Source organism: Triturus cristatus, chromosome 11 (assembly GCF_964204655.1).
Source record: "Triturus cristatus chromosome 11, aTriCri1.1, whole genome shotgun sequence".
Classification (NCBI taxonomy): domain Eukaryota; kingdom Metazoa; phylum Chordata; class Amphibia; order Caudata; family Salamandridae; genus Triturus; species Triturus cristatus.
The window spans coordinates 573240203-573254442 of NC_140594.1; positions in this window are offsets into that span (position 1 = coordinate 573240203).

Consider the following 14240-nt stretch of genomic DNA (forward strand, 5'->3'; position numbering starts at 1 on the left):
ATGAATTCTTCATGTAGAACTAGAGAAATGCAGCACGATCAACAAAACTGTCCATGTTGGGTCCCGCAGCCAGTGAATCCACTCACCACCAATAGAGGCTTAAGAGTGTCGCGGTCCCCCACAGAACGACAACCACACGCCTTAGATGAAGGCAAGATTTATGGGGCTTTGCACTAGGCAATCCATTCTCTGGATACAAGTCTTAGGTCCACACTCACACCACGAAACCAGTTTGGATTTAGTAGCCGCAGTGGTAATCTCCAGATGTTGCAGGAAGATAGTGTAGGTCCCTTGAGGGAGATCTTTGTTGTCCCTGAGATCTCGGAGAGAACAGGAGGCCCAGGGTCAGGCCCTAAGAGAGCACACTTGAGGGTTCCACACTTCAGCAGGTTCTCAACCCAGGCCAGTCTATTTGGACAGTTATCCTCCATGTGTACAACATTGTCCTCTGGCAATGTGCACCACACAGTCCGGGTTCTCCAGTCCCATGCCACCCACAAGCATCTCATCCCTTGCTGAAGCCCGACACCAAGGCCCCCCGAGACACCTAAACGTAGAAATATCCATATTCTATAAGTGGTATTCTAAGCAAGTTAGCCAAAACCCCCTTTACCAATGGAAAGGGTTTGGCACAGCGAATCTATTGATAGGAAACATCATGAGGCTGCTCCCCTGCAATCCACCACTGCAGTGTGAAGTATTGTCAACCGCTTCCCCATATTAACTTTGGGGCAAAACAGGCCTCATAGTGAACACACACATAGGTATTCCTCTTTACCTGGGGGCACGTGCACTAGAGCACACCCAGACCTGCAAAGGCTTGAGGGACCCAGTTCCCAGCAAAAGTGGTCCCAGTTGCCTTGCCAGTCTCTGCACAGCAGACTGGACACAGGTTTACCAATATGTATGTCTGTGTGCACGCACTAACCTGTGTTGGCAGGCAGCACATGCAATCACGGGCGCAATAGGTGCAGGTGCGCACTCACAGCGGCCTACAATGGCAAGCTGCTCATCAGTCTACTCACAGTGGATACCAGTGTGCACCCACCGGTCTGCAATGACAGATTGGTCAGTGTTTCAGAACATGGAATCAGCACCATTTCCCAACACGGATAGGAAGGGCGTGCGCACTTTCACACTGCAGTTGCGGTAGAGAAGTGCCTGGAGGCCACACAAAAGAATCAGCAAATCCCAGCTGGAAAAAGATAAAAAGATTGACCCAGAGACCATCCTTTTTGTATGACAAGAAATGTAGAGCATCTAAATCTGCTTTGATAAAAGGAATCAAAAATTGTTCTCAAACCCACATCCGAATAGCTAGGACTAGATATAAAGAGACTATAAAACATGCTAAGATTTCCTGGGATTATTCTATTTGGGTGGACATACTAAACGCTATCCAGAAGAACCAGACATCTTTCTGGCATATACTTAGCCATGGAGGCAAGACTAGTGCGATGCATCCAGTATCTAATAGCTTACCCAAGGATTGGGTCGCTCACTTTCAATCTCTATGGTGTGGAGTGTAACTAATGCTGGCCCGGTTTCAACCAACTGGGAGAATTGGACTGTAGACCTAAGCTCTCAACTGATCTTACGGGGCCTTTGTGAAATACCATACTGTCCTTCATCCTTGAGGAAACGAGGCAAGCTATCTGCGAGATGAAAAACTGGCTAAGCCCCAACCTTGGACAAAATTCCTGGGGACCTATACAAATCAAAGCCAAACGTCCGGTTACCATATCTAAACACAGTTTTTAATGGCATCTTGGCTGGCGCACCAATTCCCCACTCATGGAGGGGTGTAGAATTCACCCCAGTCCACAAAAAAGGTTTGTAATCCGACCCAGCCAATTATTGGCCTGTAAGCTTGATTGATAGGACCCAAAAAATGTTTAGGAAACAGATTCTAACCCGCCTGAATTCTTGGATAGAAGACAAAAACTGCAGAGATTAACTGAGGCCGTCTATACACATAGCCTTTGTGGACCTTAAGGCTGCATTGATCTGGTCCCTAGAAACAGATTTTGGATAGTCCTTAAGGACCTGGGCCTTCCCCCCAGAATACTCGAAATTATAGTGCGACTCCACACTAGGAACTACGCCCAAATTAGATGGGGTCCTAATGGAGAAACAACGGATCGCATACCTGTCAACAAGGGTGTCAGGCAGGGATGCGTTTTAGCCCCAACTCTTTTTCTGCTATTCATAAACCGCATAGAATTCCTCAGTACTGTGAAAAGGATTTCCCAGATCCCGGGTGGCATAAAAACCTCCTCACTGTTGTTCCCGGTTGACACCCTATTGGTGTTGAAAACACCCAAGAGTCTGGAAGCTCTGCTTGATAGATTTAATCATTTCTGCATCGACAATGGTTTCGCCATAAACACCAACAAAACTACATTCATGGCAATAAATCCTCATCGTAACTTTCGTGTGATGGTGAGGTGGGGGGTTGAGGCTTGAAGGTTGAAAACTTGAAAGGGTAGCAGACTTTGACTACTTGGGTATTCGCCTATCTAGCTGCAGATCATGGAATAGCCAATTGAATCACTGAGCAGTCGCCATGATGAACTTTGCAAAAAATACCATGTTTCACCCAATGTTTCCCCAGTTAGAAATTTGGAGAACCAAAAGCAGTGCTACCTATCGCTCTGGGCTATACCAACGCAAAGGCTCTAGAGGTGGCTGAAAATGTTTTTTTGAGGGCTGTGTTACAACTCCTCCAGAGTTCACACCTGGTTTTCTTTAGAGTGGACCAACCAATTATTGATACCAATATTGTATTGGCTTAGAATTTGGGAAGTTTCTGTTGGGTCATATAGTTTATGCAACAGTGCCATCTTACAATGAACCTTTGCATTCGTAATGACTCGTTGCCTTCATAGATCTACTCATCAGGTAAATGGCTGTTTTTACAATTGCTTGCTCATTTAAGTACTTTTATAGGTAAACTGTTTAACATTTGTGGAAGTAAAAGGTTATATTTGACTGTATTGTATTTTATATTCTTTTTAAATGTGGCACTAATATTTGCATAAGGCCTGGAACCATTAAAAAGTATGTAAACCATGCTATACGAGACTGTTGTATTGTTGGTTTTCAAACAATGTGAAGTTTTTTTATATTTTTGCTGCTTTTATAGTCTTCGATCAACATAAAGTAAATCGAAAGCTTGAATTAATCTCAGCGACTGGTAATTGGCACCACATCCCAGTATCATTATTTTGCACACTATGCCACCTCAGCTTGGACCCAGCCATATGCAAATCTGCCTTGATCCTGCTCCAATGGGAACAGTTTAGCCCAAGTTACCAAATCAGGTCCTCCCTGAACCAGAATAAAAGCGGTCCGGAAGGAGTTTCACCCTACTTCTCTCTCATCAAAATAACAATGGATCGGGATGCTGCCGGAGTGATTACCAAGGGTGTGATTAATTCAAGCCTTTCATCCATCACAATTTTAGGTCTTGCGCCTAGCGATGCAGTGCGCAGCACTGCTCGCGCAGCGAGAGTCCTTTAGTCCGGGGTTCCGAAACTGACCCTGGAATTGTACATGCTCGTGCGCGTTTTTAGTTACGTGTCGTGCTATTGGCTTTTGCCTGCGTGTTTGTTTTTAAGATAGCACGCAATGGGCCAAAGGCGGGCGCATTGCTCCGCCTAAGGCCTACTGGTGTCTATTACGCACATTGCTGCCATATGGTTTCAATTATCGTCCCCAGACACGGGCGCGATAATTGAAACCATATGGCTCGCTGTGGCACGCGCAGCACTCGCGGCTTTCTCTGTTTTTTTCACCTTCCTGGGTTGACTGACAAATTGAATTGATGCAGATTGTCTGCTGTCAGTGGGTAACATTAATAACTTAACTCACAAAGAACCAAATTAATAAAAAAGATTTACACGGCTACACGCAGAAATGGCAGCTAGTCTCTGTGTAAATCATCTATTTCTTAAAAACGGCTCTGGGTGCCTTCGCCAGCCTAAGTTAATCACCTGTAGCTGAAAGCAAGCCCATATGGGAAGTAGGAAGTGCTCTGCGTGAGCTTCCTGTACGGACTCAGAGCTGATCCTTCTCGCTACCGTACGCAAGCTGTGACATGCTCCCGGGGAGGGACCGGCAACATGCTCAGGCAGCAGCAGAGGCGGGAGATGTTCTGCCTGCTAGTGCCAGGGTGACTGGGAGCGGAGTCTTACACAGAAGCCCGGGAGCCGACGAGAAGGAGTAGAAAAGCGAAAAACACACCATGCCTGCGCCCCACCCTGTCTGGGATCCCCGTCGTGGGTTGGTGAAATTCTGAGTCCACCAGGGGGGCTGCTGTTGAGCTCGTAACTGGCAGGGAAGGACGTGGCTGATATTTTTAAGGTAAGCTGAAGTGGGACTGTGGTTTCCCCTCGGTTTGTTTACTTTGTGCGAGATTAATATGTTGAAACGACATCCCTAGTGCTGACGTCCAACAAAAAAAATTGAAAAAATGAGAAACAGGAAGCTTATGTAGAATCAGAAGGCAGCAACATATGATTTGCATTTTGCATCCACAACAGCCTGTGTTTTGGCGCTGCTTCTGAAGCTCGCACAAGACAGGGAACCAAGCTGGTTTCCTTGACTACAAAAGCTGGAGAATAAATGTGAATAGGGAATGTATACAATCGGTCTTTTAAATGTGCGTTTAAAGCTCCTTTAGTGGTAACAGCGTGGTCGGACGGGTTGTTTTACAGATGAGGAACAGAAACATGGTCTCGCGTTGGTGTTTACGTATGGCAGATATCGATCAACTGCCCCATCACGTCTATGCGTTTTTTTTATTTTTAAGGAAAATATTGATCTGTGCGAATAGACTGTGCGCCGGCATTCTTAGTTGACAGCCCTGAGCCCTTGGTATCACAACAAACGCAGACTGAGGCTTGACTACAGGGCATTACTGTACTAGATCCCTTCCAGGTAAACGGGATCGAAGGATTACGGCATCAAACGCCAAACACGCTGCACTGTACACTCCTCTCCTGTGCCTGGCTTTGATGCTAGCTGCAGGACGTTTTATTGCCCCTCCTGGTCCAAGATATCATCGGCATGCCAGGTGGCTTGTCTGAAATAAAAAACATAAGTACCACCTTATGCTTCTTTACCGAAAGTGTGTTTGTGAGTTACTGCGGTCAACCTTCTAGGAAAGAGTTGGTGCACCAGATAGCTCCGTGCACTGAAACATTTATTGTCTGGTGATTCCTATATAACTATTTATAAATATAGCAAATTCTTATGCTCTTACGGAGCATTTTTGCAGGTTGGCTTGTGTTCTTTTTCTGTATTTTTGACATATTCTGCCATCGTTTCTTCATATATGCAGTATTTGAGTTGGTGGGAGTTAAAAGGAGGGAGATTTTAATTCAGTGCATGCCACCCTTATAATTATAAAAATAAAAAAAAATTCCTGCAGTCTTCCTTCCATGTGTGATGCGTGTTTTAGATGGGTACGATTGAGTTTATGATTTCTATTTGATACCGCAATTGTCTTTTGTGTGCACGCGCGAGGGAAAGACGGTGCTTTGAATAACACTTAGCAGTGTAAATTATTCACCTCAGTATGTATATAACTGATTTCCGTGACACCATATAGTTCTACGTACTCCTTACTAATTGATTTGCATAAAATTGTTATCTAGAAGCGGCTCCTTAAGAATCGCAGATGTCAGAGATGTTGGAGGTTTTGGGTGCAGAACGTTTTTTTTAAATTTAATTTGATTGATTTTCAAGATTGATACAATACAAAACAAAAGAGCAATCATCAACAAAAAAAAAACCAGTGGTGTGTAAGTAGCCATTAGTACAAACCAATCATTGTTCTAAAACATTTCTAGGACAGTGGGGACAGCGGTGCACAACACAGTATATAGATACGGCAGTTGCCATCTGATAGACCAACAAACATGACGATTCACCATTTGACAACAGTATACAATGATCATCCACAATATCCCCAGGTGTTGCACACAATTCAAGTTCCTCCAATTTCCAATTAACGCATACACCGAGGTACTGTAATAGGTAGATTACACAGGCCCAAAATTAGCACCGGCATCCATGGCAGCATCAGGACCAGTAGACCTAGCACGAGCCCAGTCAATAAAGGGTTCCCATATTTCCCTGGGTCTGGAGGTGGGTGGCATTAATTCCCAGTACGTAGCAAGCTGAGTTTCACCAAACGTGACTTCCTTCACCCAGTCTTTGACTGTGGGTTTCCTCTTTTGTGCCCAACACAAGGCTATCGGTCGTTTGGCAAATAACAATAAAAGCGCATGTAATTTGCGTTTAACATGTGTGTCTGACATATCCCAACAGTCCGAGCAGTGGGGACAATGCTAGACCTAGAATTTGGTTTATTGATTTGAAAATTTGGAACCAATATTCAGTGATGACCGGACATTCCCATGCCATATGGAGGAAGGAGGCAACAAAAGCTCCACATCGCCAGCAACAGTCATCGCCTCCGAGTCCCATTTTATATAAACTAATCGGCGTTCTACAGTAACGATGAATACATTTGAAATGAATTAGCCGAAGTTTATAATTAGTTGATAGTTCCGTCAGCTTGGCAGACCTGCGCAACCCTAGTGTTGGTTTCATCTCTAACATTGGGAAGCATGGGATTCTGCGCCAGGGGGATTGAGGGTGCGTATAAGATCTGTGCACCTGCTCTCCTACGTAACCCATCCCAGGCCCATCTGAGAGTCTCAGGAGTGTCTATGTAGTCCGTGGGACGTTTATATTTCTGATACACTGCCACCGTAAGTGGAACAGGTGCAACCGCATCTTTTTCGACAGCTACATGAGGCTGAAATGGCGTCTGATGTACCCAATATTGCAAGAATTGCGACGTGCACAGAGAGCATACAGCTTCATGTCCGGGGCCCCCCTTGCCTGGTCGGCAAGGACTACAGCTCCCAAGACACCCTGGCTTGGCCTCCGGCCCATATCAAGGATACCAGCAGAGACCGCAATATCTTGAAAAAGGATTGGGTAAGTATGAGTGGAAGATTCACAAAGATACAAAAATGTGGGTAGTATAATCATCTTCGCCAATGCGATTTTCCCTGCAATTGAAAGTGGAAGTTTGGCCCATAGAGGCACCTTTTCCTCCAGCCAGACAATGGCTTTACCATAATTTAAATTCCATAGCTCTTGTAGATTCCTGCTTATCCAGATGCCTAAGTTTTTCACAGCATCATTTTCCCACCTCAGCGGGAACTCCGAGGTTACTGCCTTGGTATTATCTGTGAGTGGCAATACCACAGATTTAGACTAGTTTATGGTTACACCTGAGAGGCCACCAAATTTTATGAATACTCTCAACACTACATCCAGGTTGTGCTCAGGATTCAAAATATACAATGTAACATCGTTAGCATATAGCGATATCAAAAGACTTCTAGCTCTGAATCCTATACCTTTGTCCGTGTGGTGCTGCCTGATACGGGCTGCCAATGGCTCCATCACGAAGGCAAATGATAAAGGGGAAGGCGGGCACCCGTCTAGTACCTTGCGTTATATGAAACGGGGCGGAGACCATATCGTTCACCCGCACCCTGGCCAGCAGTTCAGTGTACAGCAGTTTTATCCATTTAAGGACAAAAGGGCCAAATCCCATCCTTTCCAAAATTCTGAATAGGTATGGCCACTCGAGCGAGTCAAATGCCTTTGTGGCATCTAAGAAAACCGCCGCAGCCTGTCCATCAGGGAGTAGGTAATGTAGAGCTGAGAACACGGTCCTAAGTTTATGGGAGGTGGATCTCCCGGGTATAAAACCCGATTGATCCGGAAGCGCTATCATTGGAAGTAGAGGTTGCAGTCTAGTCGCGATCAGTTTTGCCAAAACGTTTACGTCCACATTGATAAGTGACAATGGTCTGTACGAGTCCAATTCAGTTTCTGGTTTGCCTGGCTTTAGTAGAGTAATAATGATAGCTTCTTGCACTGACTGAGGTAATATACCCATGTCATGCGCCTCTCCATATACGGCGAGGAGTTTGGGCGCAAATTCAAACACATACGTTTTGTAAAAGGCGAGCGTCAGACCATCCAATCCGGGGGCCTTATCCAGAGGCAAACTGGTGATAACATCTTTAACGTCTTCAACTGTGAAGGGTAGGTGCATATATTCCCTGTGCCTATCATTAAACCACACCAGCGCCACGGAATCCGGGAACTCCTGCATACCCTCTGTACAGGTAGTTTGTTTAGCTGTGTATAGATTTGTATAAAATGATGAGAACTCATTTAGGATGGCCGAGGAGCCCCTGACCGTGTCACACCTGTGATTACTAATTTCAGGGACAAAGGCCGTGGAGCGCCGGGCCCAAAGCATACCAGCCAGTGTCCTCCCTGGTCTGTCTCCCTCCCCATATCTCCGGGCTTCCGCGTACTTCCCAAGGAATTTTACCTCTCTTTGCGCGTTCTCTTCATATTCTAGTAGCTTAAGCTTTAGCTCAGCTAGGAAGACGAACTCCCCATCATCATGTATACGCGTCTCCAAATCCTTAATTTGTGTCTCAATATTACATAAAGTGGTTCTAATGGCCTTAAGGACCCCCGCCTGTCGAGCGATATATTGACCCCTAATGACCACCTTGAACGCTTCCCACAGTGAGGCCTCAGTATCGACAGTTCCTGTGTTAAGCGTTAAGTACTCCGTTATATCAGTCCGTATTTCTTCTTTAAATGCTTCATCTAAGAGCGCCCGTGGGGGCAGCCTCCAAGATAATTCCTTCCGTGTAGTGTTGGGCAGTGAGAGTGAACAGGCATGGTGAGTGATCAGATATAGTTCTCAGCAAATGCTTAACGTCCACCACGCAGCTGGCCATGTCTTTTGTCATTAACCAATAGTCTAACCTAGACCAGGCACGATGGTGTTCCGAAAAGCATGTGCCCTCTTTAGTCAGGGGGTTGCGGAGTCTCCATATATCCACCATGTCACCCTCCTCTAATAGGGCGTTTAATACTTTACTAGCTGCGGGGTGATGATTCCTCGCGGTGCCCTGTCTGTCCAAGTCATCATGAATAATGGCATTGAAGTTCCCACCCCATAGGGTTGTGGCGCAGCCAGTGGCTCTAACTTTAGCCCAAACGTCCTGAAAGAACCCAGGTGTGTCCGTGTTGGGGCCATATAGCGCTACAACAGTCAATAAAGTGCCTCCCAAATATCCCAGGAGTATTACATATCGGCCGTCAGGGTCTGTATATACCTCTCTCTCCATCCAGTGTAGGCCCTGTTGCACCAGCACTGCAACTTCCCTGGAGTAATTAGAATACACTGATGCATACAACGAGCCCCATTGCCTGGGCTTTGTCGAGAGCTGGGACCTGAGATGAGTCTCCTGTAACAAGCATAAGTCGATTGTGTCGTGTAAGGTATGCATGAACTAACCTGGTCTTTCTACTGTCATTTAGGCCACGTATGTTCCACGTTAAACAATTCACCTTAGTCTCGTGTCTGTCAGTAAGGTTACATATGTGTCAGCGCTGCGCCCCGTCTGACATACAAACTCGTCTCTAAATCTTGTAACAATCCCATCCTTCAATGGCCATACACCAACAAACAAACCCAAAACAACCCTTTCCCTAACCCCCCCACCCACATCAACCCCCAAATCCGGTTGAGGCAACCCCCCCCCCCCCCCCACCCCCCAAAAAAGATACAAAACAGAATATGTCAGGGAAATTTCCCATGGGGACGTGTGAAAACCGGGACGCTTCCCTACCATAGCAGGGTGGCCAAGAAACTGCAAGAGACTAAACCTGCAATGTGGCTAACTAAACATGACATTCGGTCAGAAGGCAAAATTAAAAGACACCATCTCACATCTTGTGGTTACAAGCACATATCCCTCCCTAACCGCCTCAGCAAACTAACGTAATCAAGTGTAGGTACATGTGAGACCCAGCATAAATACTGCTGTGATTTTAGACAAATTATGTTAACAATGAAAAGGACTATTGCAGTTGTGTGTTGCATAGGGAAATGACAGGCAGTCTCCTGGGTCTAAACACAAAGAATACAATTCTCCAGGTTTACGAGCAATAATGCAGGAAAGAAATATAAAAACAACAATAGCACACTAGTTAGTCATTGTCACTTAGCTGGCGATCTGATGCTTCCACTGATCCCGGGTCCTTCTTGCACCGCTTACTACCCACGTGTTTGGCAAATTTCAAGGCAGATTGTGCGTCCGTGAAAAAGTGAGCGGAGCCATCGTAGGAAACCTTGAGTTTAGTAGGGTAGAGCAAAGAATACGGTATCTGCGCCTGCAGCAGGATCTTTTTTGCCGGCAAGAATTCTCTCCAGGCCGCCTGCACCACCGGGGTAAAGTCCGGGTAGAAGGCGACTTGGTTTCCCCGATGCGTTATCGTTCCCAACGTGCGAGCCTGCCATAGCACCGCATCTCGGTCCTGATAATTGAAGATTCTTGCTAATATGGGCCGTGGAGGAACCCCAACCGGTGGACATGCTCCCAGAGTACGGTTGGCCCTCTCCACCGCAAAAACAGGCGATAGATGCGTGGCAAACAGGTCCCTAAGCAGATCCTCTACATAGACTTCCATCTTTGTGATCGCCATCGTCTCCGGCACTCCCACGATGCGTAGGTTGTTTCGACACAATCTGGCCTCCAAATCCTCGTTCTTGGCTCGGATCACATTTAGGAGTCTATCAATCTGAGATATTTGGTCCTTAGTTTCCACCTGAAACTCATGTAGGTCGGTATGCTTATTTTCTAATAAATCCAGCCTGTGTTCGTGCACTCCGACCTGTGTTTTCACAGATTCCATTGCGTTGCTAAGGTATCTAATTTGGCGTCGAAAGTACGCAGGCTAGAGCGCATCTCCAACATGAGTGCACGCAGGTCTTTGCCCTGGTCTTCATGTTGCCCATCAGCGGATCCCCCAGTGGCAGTCTCCGTGTCTGACTCCTGTTGTCTAGTGGAAGGACGCTGCTCAAAACTAAGTATGGGCTGTTTGGCATCTTGTTTACCCATGATGAAGCAATGTGGCCAGCCCTCTCACTGTATTGTAGGTGCCTAGCATACGGTCTTCAATCGCAGGCGCCGCAGTCCACCCACACTAAATGAGACTCTCCAATGCCCAAAGGAGGCCAGTATATGATACGACTTTCCAATTGGCGTTACAATTTGTCACAGTTCCTTATAGCAGAGCACTTCTGGGATCTCGCCTCCAAGCACAATCAACAGTGGATAGCTCGTCAAGGAACAGAACTTGCACCACTGCAACGAGACTCACCACGCCTTTCCCACATATATTTTGGCAGGTTTCTCGCTGGCCAGGCGGCAGACCATCTATGCTGCGCAAACTGTAGCCATAGCTGAAAGTACTCATCAGCCCACACAATGACTTGTAGGTACAGACAATGGCGGGGGGCCACAGCACTGAGGACAATGTGGCGCAATATCACCAAGTTCTACAAGGTGGCCCTCTATTTCAGCAACCGGCCATACAACTGTGCATAGTGTCTTCCTTAAATGCTCAGTTCGATCGCACTGTGTAAAATTACCTGCGTTATTGCTTCAGCGATGCAGGCGATCTTAACGTTTCACCATAAAATGGCGCCCGTGATGTTATGCCGCCACCTCAGTTCGTCAGGCCCCTGTAATGATCTGCCGGGCAATCCCTACTATCGCTGGCCTCCACGCATCTCCTCTCCTCCCCGCATCACAGCCCAGCCGACTGACACTTCTGTGGAGGCCCGCGCTGCGTCCACGTCCCCCGGTGGAGCAGACGGCCGCAGTGCAACTCCGCGCGAGTCTCGCCCAACCTCGCACCCGTAGTCGCGCCCCCCGGAGTCGGGCCTTTTCGGATTAGACGTTCCCTGTGTGCCAGCCGCAGCACGCCCTCACTCAGGTCCCGACCGCAGCAGCGCCGGTCGAGTTAGTCAGACCCACCTAGGCCCGCACTGAATCCTCGGTTTGAAGTTGGCAGGGCAGCCAGGTCACGGCTCCAGCGACAATCGCCCGCAGTACCCTCACCACACTTCAGTGCAATTAACTCTGCGAACTGGCATCGGATACGGTCCAAACTTTCTCCGCTTGTTGCCACCGGTAGTACGTCTTCAGAGATGACAAAGAAGCAGGAGTTGGGTCTGCAAAATGAGCGGATTTATGAAAAAAGGTCTCGGCCGGCGGAGTTCGCTCACTGAGCAGCCATTCCGCAGCTTGGCAAGCCACGCCCCAATGGGTGCAGATCGTTAATCTTGATTCTTATTTTGATTAGTAAAGGGGCTAATATTGCCATCAGTCGGCCTACGCATAAGAGCTGTGTGTATTTTTAATTAAAATACCAACCATTTCAACATGCTTTCAATAAATAGGCGTGTTAGTCGATACCTGGGCGCCCAGAGTGGTGCAGCATTTATGTTCTTTCTAAAGTGATTTTATGATATGTACTTGCTGTAGCGAGAGTTTGACCAATAGGCCAATATTCAGTGTTTGTAATTACTTCTTTGACCAGATCATTTGTAATCTTGTGTGTTGGCCAGTGCTAAATACTTAAACATCCTAAATATAAGAAAATATTAAAAACTCATTCCCCACTTATTGCCAACTAAAGTACTGTGATGCAGAGCTACATTATTGTACAGTTTCGGCACGTTATGTCATCACCTGTAAATGATTGTTAAAGTGCTTGGGTGTAACACTGCTATATTAGTTCATAGCTTATTACAAAACTCCATTCAGGCGTTCACATTGAAGGATGTTTTGAGATCAAGGCCTGACACTGGAAGTGCTAGATTATACATCGAGTCCCAAATAGAACAGTGACATCATCATCACAGTTTTAACGAGTAAAGAACAAGGAAACGCCAGTTGGTTAGTAGTCTTTCGTGCCTCAGTGCAGTATCTGATATGATTTATTACTTCCCCGTAGAAAACAGGATTGTGTTGTTCAAGTATGTGCTGCTGGTAAGCTCCACCTCAGAAATTAGTGACTGTTACTGGGCAAACTTTTGCAATTCAATGTGACAACAGTTCTCTTAATTGAGGAACTGGGCACTGCCAGACTCCCTTTTCTTACTTTCGTATCAACGCAAATGCTTCTTGTGGTGAACTATTGCCTGCGAGGTGAAGGAAGGAGCTTTCAAAACTGATGTAGTGATTCATGGAGACACGAAAGGCATTGTAGGAAGTGCGGCCGCTGTGGCATTTTATTAAACAGTAAGTAGATACTAGGGTTTGGAAGCCACAAGTTGCAAGGCACACTAATACAAGTTAAAACAAGCATTTGCAATGCAATAGGTCTCGCATTATTAATGTTTGAGCTATTGGCATTGCTAAATAATGCAACACCCATAGTTCAAACTTTAATAATGCGAGACCTATTGCATTGCAAATGCTTGTGGTATACTGCAGTGCGTCACCCTAAGTGGGATGGGTTTGTCAGACATGGGTCCCATGCACACTGTGCCACTGGAACTAAGCTAAACCGGACAGAGGAGCTCTAATAAGGGCAAATTGGTTCTGGGCCGTGTTCCTGTTCAGGCTGGACCAAACCTGGCAGTTCAGGAACTGTTCCCATTGGAGAAAGATTGAGACTGATTTGCATATCAAAATGAGGTGGCATGGTGTGCAAAATAACAATGGCTTGGGATGCTGCCCAAGTAATTACAAGTAGCTGTGATTTAGTCAAGCACTCCATCCATCACTTTTTTGTATACTATATTTTTTGTATACAATATTGACCAGTGTTCGTGTCCAAGTACCTTTGTATCCATGCCCTTGTGTCTGTACAGGGCCAGGATGTGTATCACAGTCTATGTCCCAGTGTCTGTACCCTAGTGTCCATGTCCAAAAGTCTGCCAGTGCCAGGTCCAAATGTCTTCTTCCAAGTATCCTAGTCAATAACCATGTACCAGGGTCTACATCCCTGTGTGCATGTCCCATTGTCTTTGACCTAGTATTAATATTACTGTGTTCTTGACTGTCAAACTCAGAGTTCACGTCCAAGTTTCATTCTATTGCAGTTTCCATTTCCTTGTGTCACTGATTCAGTGGCAATATCTTATTATGTACCTTTATCTGTAACCTAGAGCCTTGTCTCAGTGACCATATCTTGCTGTCCCTACGTAACAAACAGTCTATGTTGTAATGTTGGTCTATTTGCCTGTTCTCTCATTCATATGTCTTACTCCATGGAATGGGGGTGGATACAAAAAATATATATATATATCGCTTACCCGATTA